General features: G+C 61.6%; 1 protein-coding gene across 8 annotated transcripts in view; it reads right to left on the reverse strand.

The window, feature by feature from the left end:
* Positions 1–18,875, reverse strand: part of GSE1 (Gse1 coiled-coil protein) — a 385,871-nt gene that overhangs the window by 150,349 nt on the left and 216,647 nt on the right. The window lies entirely within an intron of this gene.

An 18,875-nucleotide genomic window follows, 5' to 3' on the forward strand; every position in this document is an offset into this window, starting at 1 on the left:
CACAATTTCCTCAAACAACTCACCGAACTTGGGCAAATGCTGGACTTTGGTTTGCTGGTTTATTATAAAGGCTCCCACTGAGGCGCAGCCGGATGGAAGAGAGGCCTAGAGCGAGGGACGGGGGTGGCGCAGTGCTCCCCGGCCCTCCCGCCTGGGGCACGCCACCTTCCCAGCCCCTGCCCTCCTGGCAGCCTGACAGCTCTGCGACCCCCGGGCTTGAGCGATGTTTGGGGAGGCTGCACGGGACAGGAACTCGGTCCCCGGCCCCTCTTCCCTCCCAGGGAAACGAGAGATCCTCTTCTAACCGTTCTAACCGTGGCTTGGCCCTTCTGGTGACCAGCCCCATGCTGAAGCCCACCGGGGTCACCTCGTCAGAACAAAACACACCCCTACCTCCCAGGACAGTCCGAGGGCGTGAGGAATTACATGTCAGGAACCGGGGCAGAGACCGAATATGCACTCCTTGTCCTGTCACCCCTCCTCCGCCCTCTCTCCTCGCCCAAGAGCACAGCCCTGGCCCAGAAGCACCCAGCTCCCCACCTCCTTCTCCTCCAAGGCAGCAGGCAGAGGAGTCCCACGTCAACCCTGTGTTCAAATCCTGACCCGTCACTCCTAGCTGGGTGACCTGCACCAGTCACCTAGCTTCTCTCTGCCTCCGTTTCCCCACAGGTAATATGGAGATAAAAACAGACTCCCAAGGCGGCCAGGAGAGGTAAATGCGTTTCTTTCCGTCTACTGCACTCACAAGGAGCCTAACGTGGGTGTCGGTTAGGTCGGCTTGCCCGGGGCGCAAACCCAGACAGGCCTCTCAGACACGACCCCGCCCCAGCGGCTCCCCTGTCTCTTCCCAAGTGGACCAGGGGGCCAAAGCAGCATCAGGAACCCTCTGGAATGTTCGGAACGTGTTCCTGCCTGCACAGCTCAAGCATCCGTGTTGACATCCCTGAGCGCTTATCAACACCAAGTGGACCCCCTGGGTCCCTCGGACGCCTACGCCAAGTGAAAACGGGGGTGCTCGGCTCCTCCCCCTGGGGAGGACATGGCACTAGGCGTGTGAGAAACTGGCAAAACACATTCTGTTCCAGGTTTAACTCGGCGGCCTCCATCCAGCCGTGCCCAAAGTCATTCCTACAAACGCACACTGGGACGCCGGCCCTTGGAACCCAAATGCAGACGGGGAGTGTCGGGGTCTTCTCTCTCGTCGGGCATGGAGAACAGCAGGCTGCGTGGTGAAGGCGGGGACGGGGTGGGGGTGGGGGGCAGGGGGTGACGGGAGGGCCCCGTGCGCGGGTCGGGAGAGGGCCGCCGGCCGTGGGGAGGACATGGCACAGAGGCCAGGCCACGCCGGGTGAGAACCAGCTCACCTTCCCCACCGGAGCCGCGTGGCACTGCCTCCAGCACGGGCAGCACCGCAGGGTCTTCCCCGGGCCCACACGCCGACATGGAGTGCATGCCGGCTGCGTGTGCACAGCGGTGCCGGTGCCGAGGGGGAGGGTCGTGTCCCTGGAAGGCTCTTGGGCACAAGCACGTGTGAGAGCAGGTGTGGGGCGCACGTGGGCACGGGCTTCTGAGGAGCGGATCGCCGCGTGTGGGTCGTGGAGGGCAGCGTGTGCGGGGGTGTGCGGGCTGCGGGCAAGCACACACGCCTGAGCCTGTGAGACGGCAGGCGCCACACGCGTGGGCACCCAGGGGCTCGAGATGGCGGGCGGCCTGACCCTGCGCGTGCACACATGCGTGTGACAACCAGAGCTGCGTGTGGGGGCTGGTGCGGGAGGACCCCCGCGAGGGCAGCCCAGGGCGGGCCGGCTCCCCTCACTGCCCTGAGGCACCCGTACGGTCCCATCTGAGCTAAAGGCCAGGACAAGAATGGGGGCTCTGCGGCGGGGAGGCACCCGCAGCCCAGCCTTGGGTCAGGGGGCGCTGGTCTTTGAGGGGCCGGAGGGCCCGGGGGGGGGCAGGGCTGGGGGGTGCCCAGAGCAGCTCCCACCGGCCGGCCGCCCCCGGGGAGGGAGGCTGGCATCAGGCTCCCAATTACAGGAACAATTAGGGCACAGTGATGCCCAGCCAGGCGCCGCGGCACCACCGCGAGAGTGACAAGCCGGCCCCGGCGGGCTGCGCGCCGGCTTTAATCCCGGGAAGGCTCTCGAGTGTTAATGGTGCAAGCAGCCTCATTAGCTGTAATCCATCTGTCCTTAATGCGGCGGCGGCGGCGCAGGTCTGGGGGATGAAGGATGCCCTCCCGGGGACGGCGGGCGGCGGGCGGCGGCGCGCGGCACTCCCTCCCTCCTCCTCTGCTCCGAAAAATGAAATAAAGGCAGGGGGAAGGCACAGAGGAGGGGCCGACGCAGCTCTCCACTCCCCACTGCTTGGAGAACAGGCTGTGCCAAGGCTGGACCCGGGGCCGGGCCCCACCCTGCTGTGTGACTGCGGCCAAGACACTCTCCGTCTCTGGGCCTATGCCATCCTCTGGGAAAAGGCAGGGGCTGGACTGGGTGCCTCTGGGCGCAGGAAACCAGGGGTGGCTGGGCCTGAGAGGCCTCCTTCTTGGCTCAGGCTGCCCCATCCCTTGTCTGGGGAGCTGCAGTTGGTGTGGACGGGGCCTGGAATATTCCATGTGGTTTTCTGACGACTATAAATCCTGCCTTTGTCTGTGGTGGCGGAAGGGACCCTACCACACCATCCGGGCAGTGGGTGACATGGCCCGGCGCCAAGGATAGGTGCGGGCGGTCAAGGTTGAATACAGGCACCTCGGGCTCAGCTGTGCCCAGGGCAGCTGTAGGTGTCCTAGACCTAAGGGGCGGGCACAGGGGAGGAGCCCCTCCCCTGCCACGTTGTCTGGGGACAGTAAAGGCCCTGAGCTGGAGGGGCTGCCCAGACGGACAGGAGGGCAGGAGAGCTGGCTGCAAAGAGAGTGGGGGCTCGGGGACGGGCTGCCCGGGTGTGAGTCCCGCCTCGACTATGTAATATAGGAGGTCACTCGGCCTCTCTGTGCCTCTGCTTCCCCATCTGCAAGATGAGGGGAAGTAGCAGGCCTCTCTCAAGGGTTAGGAGGAAGGGGCGCCCAGAGCCACGCGTGAGACCTCCGCGTTACAGCTTCTCTGCGGCGTGTCACTCGAGGGCCACTCGGGATTGCCAATGCGCCTGCTCCCGTGTTATTCACTATCTTTGAATCGGCCGGGTGTTTAAGTTTCTGGAGGGGCCATTCACATCAGCTAAGCTTTTAGAAAACCAATTTATATCCAGAAAGAAGCCGTCAATCACAAGCAGGAACGGAGGTGCGTACCCCTTCCCTGGACCCTCCCGGGGCCTGCGGGCTGGAGTCTGACACCTGCTCCCCTTGTTCCAACGGGATTCACGGATGCAGGGGCTTGCGGGGCCCTGGCACTGCAGATCAGAAAGCCCAGACCAGGAGAAGCACGGCTCAGCCTTCCTCTCGATGATACCCCCATGTGATGGAACATGGCCCGGAGTGCCCCCCGGAGCCGCGGGAAACCAGAGCCTGCTCCGCCAGGCTCAGAATGCGGCCTCTAGCCACTCCCTCTGCCCCTGCCACCACGGCCTCGGTTTCCCAATCTGGAAAATGGGGGCACTCGATCAAGAGCCCTGATGGTCACCAGAGGGGGGTCTAGCCGGCACTCAGGTCTGAAAGGCCCCTGGTGCTGTGGGCGGAGGGGTCGTGGGCAGCACGGGGCTACGGGCAGGGACAGACATGGTGCCGAGAGTGGCTGTTTCCCTGATGCTCTTCAATTATTCAGACCAGAGCCGTACCCTTATTTAAAGTCTAGTCTTGCACCCGCGGCATCCGGCAGCAGGCTCCGGAGCTGCTGCTAGATTTACACGGGGACGGGCTCCCCTCGCAAAGTCAATTAATTAAGCAAACACTCCTGCCAGCGGGTTCTCAGGTGTGCGTGGGGAGATCCGCCGGTCTCAGCCCGCCGCCTCCGGGACACTCGATCCCGCCGAACGGCCGGGTGGGCCGGGAGGGTGGCCCCGGGCTGGGCGGGTGGCCCCGGGCTGGGCGTGGCCAGTGCAAGAGCAGGGCGCCTACGGCGGGTGGCCGGGGCCAGCCCCTTCTCACCCCAGCTACAGATAGGGAAACTGAGGCACAGAGAGGGGATTTAAGTCCAGACATGGCCCGGCACCCACACGCTTCTGTTCTCCCTTGCCCGCCCCCTCCCCCGAGCCAGGAAGCCAGAGCAGCTACTCCACAGCATTTCCAGCGGCGCCCGGCACCTACCGCACGCCTCCCAGCCTTGTCACTCGTGCCCGGCTTCACGTGGACCCCGCAGGTGAGGACCACAGGACCCGTATTTTATGGAGGGGAAACGGAGGCACGGAGCGGGGGACTGACTCCCTCAAATTCACACACATCGTAAGGAAAAGTGTGGGAGACTTGAGCCCAGGCCGTCGGGGCCCTGATCCCTGCCCCCAGAGCCGAGCCTCAGCCTCGCCACCTTGCCAGGCCCCGCTCACAGTCCATCCCCTCTGCCAGAGGCACACGGGTGCCCGTTCTCGGTCTCTTGCACCTGGCAGAGTGGGCACCACCCAGGGCGCCCCAGGTGATGTGCAGCCTGCCCGCTGGCAGACGTTCTGGAATGTTCCGGTGGTTTGTGGCACTGGCCCAGTCCCCGTCCCGACTATCTGCTGCTCTTCCCCGGATAACGACAAGAGCCAGCCCGAGGAGGGCACTTGGCTTGGAAAAACCCTTCACAAACACCTCCTGGGTGAGGACGTGAACTCGAGGTGAGACTACGCAGGCCAGGTCTCCAGCCAGCCAGCCAGTGGGCCTCGCTGGCCAGGGCCAGCCTGTTCCACACAAGTGTAGAGCATGATGGCAGAGGGGTCCGTGCCGGGGCGGAGGGCAGGGCTGTGTTCCGCCTGTCCCTGCCCAGCCGTTCACCAAGCAATGGCTCCGGGTCTTAGCGTCCTGGTCTGTAAAGTGGTGATGGAAACAGAAGCACCTCCTCGTTCTAGCCGCGAGAAGTTAAGGCAAAGTGTCCGTTGTCCCAACTCCCCCTGTGGCGGGCACAGAGCGGGTCCTCCAGAGTACACCACCTGCTCCCGCAGAGGAACGGGGGACATCGGGGTAACGTTGCTGGCCCCGGTCTGCTCCGGCCCAGCGTCTCCGCTCCAGGAAACCGAGCCCACTGGGCATCCTCAGCAAACAGACTGTCCAAACCCTGGCACGTGTACGGGACAGGGGATGTCGGCTCAAATCAAACCACCCCGGTAATGCCCCGCTTGGAAGGAGGAGGGGTGCATCTACAAAGGGGACGGACTTCAACAGCTTGTCTGGGCGCCCCCTTTACCTGGAGCGCCCTCCTGCCTGCTCCTCGCCCATCTAGCCTACTTGGACGCCTTCAGAAGCCTTCTCAAGGGGCGCCTGGGTGGCTCAGTGGGTTAAAGCCTCTGCCTTTGGCTCAGGTCATGATCCCAGAGTCCTGGGATCGAGCCCGGCATCAGGCTCTCTGCTCAGCGGGAAGCCTGCCTCCCCCCCCTCTCTCTGCCTCTCTGCCTGCTTGTGATCTCTCTCTCTGTCAAATAAATAAATATTTAAAAAAAAAAGAAGCCTTCTCAAGCAACCTGCCCTCTGCACCCCAGAGCTAACCACTGCCTTCCTCCCACCCCCGTCGTCTGCAAGCCAGGAGGACGCCTCTCCCCCCACCGAGACCGTGGTGAGCTGGACATGCACTGAACACCCCGTGTGCTTGAGTGTGCATTCTCCTTCAAAAAGGGGGGGACCATTGTTACTGGTCACAGATCAGGAGACTGAGGCCCGGAGCAGCCAGGCCTCACACTGAGGCCGCACAGGTGGTCAGCAGCAGAGCCCGGACTGGACCCTGGGAGGCCTGGCCCCCACCTCGGCGAGGCTTGGCTGTGGCGGGAAGCGCAGGTGTCGGGATTGGCGGAGACCGGTGGCCGGCAAGGGGACATGGCCAAAGCTCCAGGCAGGAGGGCATCCAGCCCAGGGAGGGAGGGGGCCAGGCGCCGCTTAAAAACCAAACTGAAACTCGAGCAAAGGCAACACATGCTGTCTCGGGAGGGGTGGCGAGACCTGTGGTTCCTGCACACGCTGCTCCCTGGGGGGCCTGCCCGCCACACTCCATGTGAAACCCAGCTGCTTGGGGACGAGTACTGTTTTAGGCGTTGGGGGGGGGGGCGGGCGGAGGGCTCCGGGCCACAGGCTGGAATATCAGGGAGCAGGTGCTGGGGTGCCAAGCGGAAGAGTCAGACTGGGGACCGGGACCCCCTCCCTGGCATGGCCGGCCACCCAGTCTGACCCCCCAGCTTTTCCGGGGAGCCTCGTCTGGCCCCACTGCTCGCCACACCTGCTGTGAAAGTGACACCCCTCGGTGGATGGTGGCTGCTCTGTCCCCTGGGAGGGCAATGAGACACCTGGAGCAGAGCAGGGACAGGCCGCTGGGGGCGGCTGGGCAGCCGGGCAGGGGCTCTGCTGGGCCTCGCGGGAGTGGCAAGGTCTGAGGAGAAGAGCTCAGGAATGGGGGGGTGGGGAGGAGGGCTCCCCAGGGACCTGGAGCAGACACAGGGGAGGGGACGGAGGCTCAGAGGTCCCAAACTGCCCCAGTCACATGACCAGTAAGAAGCTGAGACACAGAAGCCTCTGAACAACCAGCTCACCTCATCCAGGGATGCCCAGAATGTGCCTTTGTTCCCATGTGGACGTCTGCCTCTTACCCAGACGGCACAGTGTTGGGGTCGAGGCAGTAGAATCTGAGGCCGAACTGCCCGAGTCCCACTCTGGCCCTGACATCTAAGGCCGATGACCAAGGCTGTGTGGACTTGGAATCTTGTGCCTCAGTTTCCCCATCTGTCAGGTGGGAACGGTACCAGTCCACACTTCACAGGGGAGGGGTGCTGTGAGAACCTGAAGGTTTCAGACAGGCGCTGAGGCGCAGCCAGGACCCAGGAGCCGCTGGAGGTACAGCCCCACTGCCACACCGCTCCCCGCCAGGCCACCCTTCAGCCACACCGCTCCCCGCCAGGCCATCTCCAGCACCCTGCCACCCTTGAGCTCTGGGTCAGCTGGTCTGGAAACAACCTGGAGAGCTCCCTGGAGGAGACAAACCCTGACACTGCAGCCGGACGCAGGTGCACCCGAGCCTCAGTTTCCCCACTGTGTACCACTGTGTATGGAGGCTGAGGCCTCTGTGCATGCCTGGGGCCGGCGCACAGGCACTGCATGACACACGAGAAATGGTCACTTCACCGCGACAGTGACACCCCAGCCGTCCCCAAATTCCACAGGAAGTCCACAGCACGGGGAGGGGCGGGAGCCCAGAGAACTGAAAACACGGCCGCATGGAAACTCACTCAGACAGGTTCAGGGCGGCTCCGTTCCCAACAGCCAAGATGGGGAAACCACCCAGACGTGCATCAGCGGCTGAAAGTGGCCACCAAACGTGGTCCATCCACACTCTGGAATATTACTCAGCCACGAAGCGGAAGGCCGTCCTGCGGGACAGCTCAGTGAGAGGCACCAGACATGCAAGGCCCCACTTGGCGATTCCACGGATGCGAAATGTCCAGAACAGGTAAATCCACAGAGACGGAGCAGATCCATGGTTGCCGGGGGCTGGGGGACGGAGAGCGAGGGAGGGGCAGCCAGGGAGTACAGGGTTTCTCTGTGGGGTGCGGAGAACATTCTAGAAGGACACAGTGGTCATACCGGCACCATCTGCAAATATATAAAGCCCACTGACTTGTACGCTTTAAGGGGAGAGGAATCGTATGTGAACCACATCTCAATATAACAGCTAAATCAAGTAAAACCCTTGAAGCCTGTTCCGTGTCCAGCAGGAGGCCTGGGGCGCACCCGAGGACGGAGGCTGAGCGTCCATGTGGGGAGTGGCCTGACCAGGTGGAAGTCGGCCCTGGCCGCATCACTCACAAACAGAGGGCACATGCAGGAATGTACCTCAGTTTCAGCTCTGGCTATAGAGTCAGGAAACACATAAAACATTTAGCCACAATTCTTATTGGGCACCTCCTGCATACATGGGCCAGGCCCTGGGGCCAGTCTCTTGAGCCTAAAAGCTGACCCTGCCCTTGTCCTGGTGCAGCCCAGCTTAGCAGGCTGACACACAGCCTCAGGAAGGCATGCAAGTACATCTGCATGGAACATGCCAAGAAGATGTGCTGCGTGAGGGAGAAGCTGGGGTCAGCAAGGAACAGCATGAAGAATGTGGGAACAGCAGGTGCAAAGGCCATGAGACAGAAAGGAGCATAAGGAACTAAAAACGGCTGGTGAGGCTAGGCCCAAGAGCAAAAGGCAGGAATGCCAGTGGCGAGGACTTCTGTCCGGGATGACAGAAATCTCCCTGCTCCATTCCGTACCCCAAATGCTTAAGATGTCCCCACTAGGCTGTGACAAAGTGGGTCCTCAAACGCAACATGTTGTCCCAGGATGTACTGGCCTGCCTGATTTGGAACGTTCTGACGTGTGTGGGAGAGCGATTAGAAGGCGTGAGGGCGCCCTGCCATCCCTAGCTGCTCCCAACCCAACTCAGATGGTGTTCTCTGAAATACCAGGGAACCCCCTCCAGGAGGCCCAGGCCCTCAGGGGGCCTGTTGTGTTCTTAGACAGGAGCCCTCGCAGGCCTCAAGAACACTTCCCACTGGGCTCCTCCTCTTCTTTCTCAGCAAGATGCCCCACTTCCTCCGGAGCGAGCTTCCTGCCCGGAAAGTCACAGGCTCCAGCAGCCACTGACCAACGAGATCTGTAAGGCGCGGACCCACCCGGCACACGGCGCACAGAGCCACAGCACCCTGGAAATAACGTTGCCTCTGCAGGTCGGAGATGGTATTACTACAAGTCACCCTCCCCAAGCATAACAATGGGCACAGAGACAAAGGTCTGTCTCTGCCTCAGTCTGACCAAGCTGAGCGGACGGGCATCCCATGCTCCAGCGCTTACCTCCTACGGGACACCTTCCAGCATCCCAGGGGGGCAGCTGGAGGCCCAGCCTTCCAGGGGTTTGGATGCGGCCAGACACAGCCCACCAACTTGCAGGAAGAGCTCTGCCTGTGAGTGGTCTCATGACCCCCCAACCCGCTGGCAGCCAAGGATTAAAGATTTAGCAAGACAAGGCTCCAGTCACACCTCCCTGCAAATCCACTGCCTGGGCTGCCCTAGGGGTGGGGAACTGACTGCAAGGGCACAGATAACGGGGAAGGAGACAGAAAGAAAAGTTGGGATTCTATGGGGGGAGGCACGCAAGACAGGGTTCAGGGGGCCCCCCAGAATGAATGGATTAATCCGTGGGCGATGCTCTTGCAGGCCACACTATATGGTCCCTGGGCCACAAGAGCTGTGGCCTGGAGAGTGTGGGGTCGCCCCAGCTGATTCAGGAGATGGACTAGAGCCATCTGGAGAACAGAACCAGCAGAATTCAGACACTGAGGCCCAAGCCTCGAGTCCGTCAGTACCATAGAGTTCGTCCGATAAACTCGAGAGCCTAAGGACTAAAGGATGTGGCATTAAAAGCAACATTCGTTTTGGAAACTGGCATGAGGACATCACAGCCTCCCTCTCTCCCGGCGCTGGGGGCCTAGCTTCCAGGCAGAGGGCAGCTTGGAGGAGGGGGACGCAGGCAGGGGGAGATGGGGATGGGGTCCTGGGGGAAGGAAGGGCTTTCCCTGGAGCCCTAAGAGGCCATCAGCACGAGGCACTCAGGTTTAATTGTGGGAGTTGCTGCAGCGAGAGAAATGAAATGTGACCCCCTGCCCAGGCTGGCACAGCCTCTTCAGGGTCCCTGCTGCCCGGTTCCCCGCACCACCTCCCTCCCTGCATCTCCAGCTGTTCTCCCTGCTCCCACTGACAGCAGCTGCCGTCACAGCGGGGTGGGGAGCAGGACACGGAGGGAGGCGACTGTGGTGGGGCTGGATGTTTGGGAAAATGAGACCGTCAGAAATCCTTAACCCATCAGAGAACAGGCTGTGCCCACCACCCCGCCAGCCCCATCAGCGGCCGCACGGAGATGCTTGCTTCCCCACATGAGAGCCCCAACTGATGCCTCTCCTTTCCTTCCCCACCCAAACCTCCCTGCATCTGTCGCCTGGACTGGTGCAGTAGCCAACTCACGGTCCTGCTGCTTCTGCCCTGGCCCTGAGCTCCACCCTCCATGTGATGCCCACCAGATGACCCTACGGGAAGGGAGGTTGACTCGCGTCCCGCCCTCTGCCCCAAACCTCCCAGGCCTCCCAACTGGATCCCGGTGAGGGCTATGTCCTCAGAACCACAGCCCACACACCCTCATTCTTCTCCTCCTATCCTGCAGCACTGCCCATTGGTATCCTTGCCATTTCTTTGTGGTTTTTTTTGAAAGATTTTATTTACTTATTTGACAGAGATCACAAGTTGGCAGAGAGGTAGGCTGTGGGGCGGGAGAGGAAGCAGGCTTCCCGTCGAGCAGAGAGCCCGATACGGGACTTGATCCCAGGACCCTGGGATCATGACCTGAGACAAAGGCAGAGGCTTAACCCACTGAGTCACCCAGGCACCCCATCTTTGCCATGTCTTAAACATTTCAGGGGTGTTCCCCACTCAGGGCTCTCCGCTCGGGCATCCGTGGGACTAGCTCTGGCACAGTCACTCGGAGGGGTCTCCACGCACCCCACTGCGGGGCACTCAACGGCCCACATCCTAAGCCCTGGAACCCGGAATGGGACTTTCTTGGGTCACAGGGCCTCTGCAGATGTAACTGAGGATCCCTAAATATGACCATGTGGATACGCCAGGTGGGTCTCAAATCCAGCACCGAGCTGTCCTCAATCAGGGGAGGAGAAGGCCACGTGAAGATGGGGCAGAGAGAGGGGGTCCCAAGGCAAGGCAGGCCAGCAGCTGCCAGGGCTGTAAGGGAGAGGGGAGGCTTCTTCCCAGGAGCCCCTGAAAGGGAGCACAGCCCTTCTGGTTCTGGGACTTCTGGTCTCCAGAATGGCCAGAGAATCAATGTCACTGAAGCCCGGAGTTTGTGATCCTGCTATAGCAGCCCCGGGACGCTCATCACCTCCCGTTTCTCACCCCGGCCTACCGTGCTCCCCATAGCTCTGCACCCTGAGGCAGCTCTCATTTTGGCAGGGCCGCGCCTTCATACTAACGTCTGTGGCTTCGAAGTACTCCAGCCCGCTCTCCTGCAAAGTGGTGGGGCGGGGTGAGGCCCGGGGCAGGGGGTGGCAGACAGCTCAGAGCCCCCGGGAGGCAGGCAGAGCTGCCTTTGCCTCAGTTCCTGGCCAGATGCTCCCCAAAGTCGCCTCGCCTGGCCTGTGCAACGGCCCCTGGCTTCGGAAACGTCACCCTTCGCGGCCAGGTCTCTGCTCCGGAGAGGAGCCCACACATTTCCTGGCCGGATATATTCTCAGAAGCTTCTCTCTCCCTTTCCAGCCCAGTGTGGCCCCCTGGCCACCCCCCGAACTACACAGTACTCGGACTGCCTCTCCTGTCCTGTGCCTCACCCCTCCCCACCCAGTGTGGGTGGCCCCCTGGGGAGGCAGGCATCCCGAGAGGGTGACCTTCCCTTCTCTTCCCCGGTTTGGCCTCTCCCCCAAAGAATCCCGGGGAAACACAACACTGCTCGGGTGGGCGAGGGAGACCGACATCCTCTGTTCCCCTTGGAAGGTGGGGGTCAGGCTCCTGGGGCTGACACGGCGAATTTCCCCACACAGGGAACTCAACACACAGCCACCGAGGCTCCCCCAGTTCTGGGAGCCAGAAGCCCGCCATCAAGGTCCACGCTCCCTCTGAAGGCTCCGGGAGAGGATCCTTCCCGCCTCTTCCAGCTCCCGCTGGAGCCGCCACCGCTGGCCTTCCTTGCTCGTGGACGCACTCCTGCGGTCTCTGCCCGTGGTCACATCCCACCTGAACATCACTGTGTGTGTGACACCAGTCCTTGGGTTACGGCCTGTCATTACCCAATGGGACCTCATCTTAACCCTATGACATCTGTAAAGGCACATGAACAGGTAGCAGGCGTTTGGACGTGAATGGGTCTTTTGGGGGGACAAAATTCAACCCCCAAGGGGTGGGGACTAAACACCAGGTGAGAGGCCCGGCCCTTGGCAGCTGCCTGGGACTGAATCCTGGTGGCTGAGCCCGTCCCAGGGGGAGGAAGTGTCTGGACCCATGGCCCCACCACCAAGTTCTGTAAACACAGCAGGAAGCCTTAGGGAGGCCCCCAACCCGTGACTCATGTTCCGGCTCCATAAAATGGGTTTGCTGAAATCCCACCTCTTTAGACGGGCACGGGGAGCACCAGCAACAGAGGGCGTCTGCCGGCGCCTTCTCTCGGGGGTGAACCAGGGTCTTCGATTCCAGGTCAAAGCCATTCCTTGGACAGAACCTACCCGCCCACCCGCAGGCTGCCTGGAGCCCATCCCCTACGGTTCCCTTCACCGAAGCACTGCTGTGTTGCTGTGTGGGTTCAACGGTGTCCCCCAAAGTGCACGAGGTCCTCCTGCAACCTCCGAAGGGGGCCTCATTCACCCATGCGAGTCTTGGCGGGTGTGACCGAGATACGATGAGGTCATATGGGGTTAGAGTGGCCCCACGCACAAGGACGTGTCCTTCCAGGGTGAGGAACTTTGAACACAAGAGCAGAGGAGGTCTCACGCACACACATACACACAGGGAGGAGGCCAGAGGCAGAGGCAGAAGGACGCGGCCACAAGCCAAGGGATGCCTGGAGTTCCCCGGAGCCTCCAGGGGGCGGGTGGCCGTGGGAGACACCTTGATTCGGAACTCTGGCCTCTGGAGCTGGGAGACAACAATTTTAAGTCCTCAGTTTGAGATGATTTTTTACGGCAGCTCCAGGGAACTCATCCCCGTACCTCAAGCTACCGCCAGGGGACCCCGGGTAACGTCTAGAAACATATCTGGAAGTCACAACGGCGGGCTGTGACAGGCATACAGTGGGTCGAGGCCAAAGAAGCTGCTGATGTCCTGGGACTCACAGAAAGCCCGTAACAAGAAAGCACCCAGCCCAAAACACCAGCAGAGCCCGGCTGCTTTAACAGGTAACCAGCCCCAGGCGTTGGGTGGCTCAGTGCGTTCGGCGTCCGACCCTGGACCTCAGCTCAGGTCTCCATCTCCGGCTCCTGAGTTCAAGCCCCACACTGGGCTCCACGTTGAGCGTGGAGCCTAGGTTAAAAAAAAAGTAACCACTCCTTTGAACGTTAAGTGATGGAGGGAACAAACTTTCCATCCTGGAGCTGCATATCCAAGACATCTCCGGGAAATGGACTGGCACGCGGTATGGGTCAGGAATGCCGCCTCCGCTGGGCAGACCCGTGCCCCCAGCAGGCTCTGATGGGGGCCTTGCTCCTGGCCAGAAACATCGGGAACCCACCCTCTCTGTTCAGATCAGCTGGTGGGGGGGGGGGGCGTCCCTGCAAGAGGGTCTATGAAGTGAGGGCGCCGGGCAAAGAAAGCCCAGGAGGGCGGGTGAGGACCAGCCAGTGTGGCCCAGGGAGGGAGGGGGCCCCCCCAGCTGCAGGCCACCAGCAGGAGCCCCGTGCAGCCCCCTCCCTCCCGCTGCCCCTGCTCCCCCCAGCATCAAGCTTCACCGGGCTTGTGTGTCTGCCAGATGGCCACGCGCTGTGTGTCAGGAGATAATCGCTATTAAAAATTCACTGGGTTTTATTTTATCTTTTTTTTTTTTTTTTAAGGTTCCGTTTGGGCTCTCTGCTCCCTCCTGCAGAAGCTTCCACACCGCTACCCATTACACCACTTTAATTGTCTCTAATTAAAAGAAACATTGACTGGGTCACTGGGGTTTTCTCCACTTGGGTGGCTGGAGGGGGCAGGGCTGCTCCCCCCAGGACAGCTCCACGGCTGGGGCCCCCTGGCAGCTTAGCCACCACCAGGAGCAGAGTGAGGCCCCGCAGCACCTCCCCAGGGCAGTACCTGGTCCTCCCCGACCCCGTTCCCCCACCCTGTCCCCCCACCGCTCCCCTCCCGACAGACCCGGCATAATTGCTTTTCTGCCCCAAGGGGCTTCAGCGACACAGGCTGTGCGTCACCGCGCGAGTGCTGAGTTTCCCATCCCAACTCGAGGCACCAAGGAAAAATCCAGAGACAAAGAGGTCAAACGCAGTGTCTGGAAGGTCCCAGGACACAGTGGCCAGGTTTGGTCACATCCCACACGGCCACGTCACCTGGCAAAGACTCGGATTCCAGCCCTGCCCCTGCTCGCCCGGGGCCTCAGACAGGCCCTGACCTGCTCTGGGCCTCAGCTGGGCCTCAGTTTCCCTGTCTGCCCAGTGGCGGATGAGGTTCGTCGGATGGCCGCCGAGCACCCCAGCCTGCGGGGCTGAAGATGCAGGGCTGTCAGGAAAGGCAGGGGAGACAGCTGCCCCGCTGGCCTCACAGGCCCTTGCAAGCCCGCTGGACTCGTTCCAGCACGTTCTGGGAGCTGGGAACACAGCGGCGAGCAGACCAGCTGGCTCAGGTTGCCGGCCTCCCAGGAGGGGGCGAAACGGATAAATAACCACACAATATGGACGGGGCTCCTGCTGGGTGGACCTCGGCTCCCAAAAGCCACGTGCCTCACCCGAGAGGGAGGCCAACGCGGGGGGCGGCAGGGCAGGGACGGGGGACGATGACCCGGGGACAGGGAGCGGCAGCATCTCAGGCCGGGGATGACTGAGAGACACAATCCTCTGCACCGTGCCCCCCATCAGAGACGACGGTGAGGACAGGGTCCCAGGGCACCCCACGACCTGGCCAGAGTCTCCGACAGGAAAGGCTCAGGTGCCCGTCTCCACCGCGTCTCCAGCCTCTGGGGTCCCTCACCTCCCACAGTGACAAGTGACGGCGAAGGGGTCTAGTGGGGCCAGGGCTGGCCTTGGAGCACTCGTGTCAGACTGGGGAGGCCTTCCTGTCACACCAGCTTGTGTCTCCCGCCTGAGACGGGGACCCGAGACAGGGACGTCACAGCCTCCTGGGTCCCTGAAGCCAGGGCCGTCTGACACTCAGCCACCCCACAATCCTGGGAAGCTCAGTCTGTGACAAGTCCTGGAAGGTATTCCCAACCATTTCGTATTTTTAAAATATAGAAAAGGAAGGGAATGAGAATATATGTGTGTCCTGGGGCTGCAGTAAAAATAACCACAAACTTGGCGGCTTAAAACAACAGAATTCACTCTCCCACTTCTGGAGGCCAGAAGTCTGAGATCCAGGTGTGGGCAGGACGGAGCTCCCGCCAGAGGCTCGGGGGGGGGGGGGATCCTTCCCACCCCTTGTAGCCCCTGGGGCTCCAGGCCCTTGTCCGGAGCCCCGTCCCCACCTGGCCTCCTCCCTGTCCGCTTTCTTGTAAGGACACCGGTCACGGGACTTTAGGCCACCCTGACCCGGAATGATCCCATCTTGATCTTCACTGCGTATTTCCAAATAAGGTGCCATCCTGGGGTTCTGGGTAGACGTGACTTTCGAGGGACACTATTCCCCCAGTAATGATCACCAACAAGGTCACCGTCCCCCCGTGCTGGCATTACTGCATTTCCTTCCAGAGCTCAGACTCTCAGACATCAAGAGAAAAGACGGCCAGCCTTGCCAACTTCTGTTGCCAGTGACCTCTGGCGGGGGGGACACACAGCAGCCCTCCCTGTCCCAGGGCTCTCCGAGGTGAGAGGACCCCTGAGGCCGGGGTACTCACCTGCCCTCCCAATCGGAGTCAGTCACTGAGCCCCGGGAAGCAAGGACCCAAGAGGCTGGGCCTGCCCTTCCTTGCCCACAGTCAGTGAGACAGACGCCCAAGAAGCCAAGTGCTTGCCCGAGGGCACACATTCGCTTCCAGATTCTTCCCGGCTGCACCAGGTCCATCTCCCCATGCTTGGGGCACAAGGATCCCTTGTGCATACACATCAGAGACCCCCCGGGTGAGAGGGAGCCCACCAGGAGAGCCTGTCACCGGTTTCCGGGCGGGGGTGGAGCGGTGGCACCCAGAAGGCCGGGGACTTGGGCAAAAAGGGCGAGAGTGCATTTGAAAGGCTCAGAGTCACTACAAACAAGGGGATGGGCCAAGAGAGAATCCGAACACGGAGCCGGTGGGCATCCAACCCCAGCCCCTTCCACGCCCATCTCCCAGGCCTCCATGTCCCTTAAGGTGCTAAGAATTTCTCTGGGACCCACGTTCGAGGAGCACTAACATTTACCAGGTTCTCTCCAAATCCCGAGTACCGTTTCCACCCGTCAACCACGTAGCCCAACAGCCCTAGGAGCTACGAGGGGGTTCTGAGACATGTCTGCAAATTCTGTGACCCTCTTTCCATCTGGAGCTGGAATCTGTTCCTTCCCCTTGAACCTGGGTGGACTCTGGTGGCGGCCCCCAGAAGAGAAGGTAGCAGAAGCTACCATGTAGCTCTGAGGCTGCATGAGCAAAGGCGGGGAATCCCAGCAGCTCTGCAACCGCACGCCGTGCCCAGGTTCACGGGCGAACTCCGTGCTGGTTGTCGCTTCAAGCAAGGGGTCGGGATAGTCTCTGGCGTACCCACGGCTACCGGTGACATGATGCTGCTTTACGATCTCCTGTCATTGATGGAAGAAACAGACACAGAGTCTGAGTCTTACTCAAAGGCACACAGCCAATAAGGCAGATCCAGGAACCGAATCTTAGTCGTTGGGCTCCAGACTGGCCCTCCTGCCCGGTAGGCCAGGTGAGGCAGAGCCTCAGGGGCCACAGGCTAATGACCAAGGGTCTGGCCTTCCCAGGTGGTGGCTGCAACCTCAGCTGAGCCCTGGACCGACGGGAGAAGCACGGGGTTCAGACAGCCCCTGCCAGCCCCACGGGGGTGCCCCAGGACTCTGCTTTAGGAATAACCCCAAAACCAAGGCCACATCCTGGCTTCCCCAGCTCTCACTCCAACACCCAAGGACAGAGCCCCCAAGGGCCCAGCCCCTTGCAGACTGGCCGGGAGCTGGGGGACCCCAAGCTGGCTTTGGGGGCGATCCACCCCACACTCTCTCAACAATGGACCACGGGGCCTACGTGGCATTCCCCAGAGCTGTCCGGATGCGAGCCTTCCCTCCGGGCTCCGAGGAGGTGTCCCCAGAGAACCCGCATGGACGTCGGACATCACTCCAGCATTTGTCAAGGCCAAGCACATGGCATGAACACAGAGGGAGTGACAGGCCTGCTACAAAACGGTCGCCCTCTGTTCACTCAATAAGCCTTTATGGGACAACCATGCACACTCCACACCTTGGGGGGGGGGCTCTGAGGACAGAACGGAAAGGATCTTTCCTTGGGAAACCACTGCCTGAGAGAAGAAAGAAAACGGGCACAAAGCTCTGCAGTCCCCAGAGGGAAAAGGACGGCTGTGAGCACAGAGGGCGGCAGGAGGGATGGCTTAAGGCGAGGCGGACACCGGAAGGCTTCTCAGAGGAGTGGCATTCAAGGTGGCCTTAAGGTACAGGAGACTATGGGAGGAGGGGAGAAGGGCGTTCCAGGCAGAAGACAAAGGAATACCAGCTGACCTTTATTAACCGGACAGCCCGCAGCTGCTGTTATTAACTGGCCTGGCAGGTTTGGTTCTGGGAGGGCAAACCACGCCCCTACTATAGGGGAGATTACAACAGAGAGGTTAGGTCACCTGCCCGAAGTCCTACAGCAAGGCCCTCCGGGGTCTGGCACGCAGCCCTTCTGCTATGTGCCTCCGCGGTGGCCAAGCCGCAGCAAGGACAGACACAGAGCTCAGCGGGCTGGGGACAGACTCTGAAGGCAGGCAGGGGGCAGGCCACAGAGCAGCCCTCACCCGGCCCCCAACTGAGGCTGCCCACTTGCCACAGACCAGGAGACGGACCTGTCCGGCCAGGGGCGTGGTCCTGCGGCGGGACGGCCTGGCCTCCATCGTCTCTCCCCTTACCACCTCACAAGCTGTGTGACCCTGAGTAGTGAGTTGAACCTCTCTGAGCCTCCTTTCCCTCAGCTGCAAAAGCAAGAAGACACAAAGGCAGTGCATGTTTCCTGAAGCTACCGTGTGGCCAGGTGCCAGGAAAGGGTGGTTTCTGCGCATGCCCAGCCTGAGGTCCGTGAGGCGCTGTTCTGAGATCCTGGGGGGCTGACCCAGCCCTTCCCCACACAGGCTCCTTCCGCCCGCCCTGTCCTCGCTGCTCCATAGCTGGGGTTCTCGAGAACAGGGCGGGGGTGGGGCAAGGGGGCCGTTGCAACTCCCAAGAGGCTGGCTTGACACTGGCGTGTGGGGAAGCCTGGGATCTGCCCACTGCCCCCTGGAGGCCAACGCGCCAGGCAGCTGGCCCTAGGGACACTGGGCGCCTTTGACCTGGCCAAGGGCACAGAGCTGGTCAGGGGCCTGCCGGGTCTCCTGAGGTCCCACGGCCCCGGGAGGATGGGCCAGCAGAGTGGAGAGCTGTTCAGACACTAAGAGGGAGTCTGGTAGCCTCATTTCGCGGAGAGGAAAAGGGGCCTCGTCCACCTTGGTCGGAGCTGCTGCCCGCCCCGCCTCCCCCCCAGGGAGCACTGGAAACCACCTAAGCCGACATCTGATGGACGGGGATTTGTTTTAAGCTCTTTCTACCCACTGGACTATAATCACCAACTGTTCACGACCTCTCCACAAGCGATTCCTGCCCCCCTCTGAGTTTTCAAAAGGCAAAAAAGCTTTAAAAGCTGCAGTTCAAACAGGCAAAGAGGCCCACTGGAGGAGATGCAGGGCTGGAAGGAGGAGGGGCGGGGAGACCCCCACCCCCCGCTGTGTGGCCAGGGGCTGGGGTGAGAGGAGGGGCACCCTGGGGCCAGGTAGTTTCCACTGGCCACCGCCCTCCCCTCCCACTGGCCCACCTGGGAGAGGCGGCCATCAGGGGAGGCACCTGGAGGTCGAGATGCCCCACCTGTCACAGGCGC

The sequence above is a fragment of the Mustela nivalis genome (assembly GCF_964662115.1).
Source record: "Mustela nivalis genome assembly, chromosome: 18".
Taxonomy (NCBI): Eukaryota; Metazoa; Chordata; class Mammalia; order Carnivora; family Mustelidae; genus Mustela; species Mustela nivalis.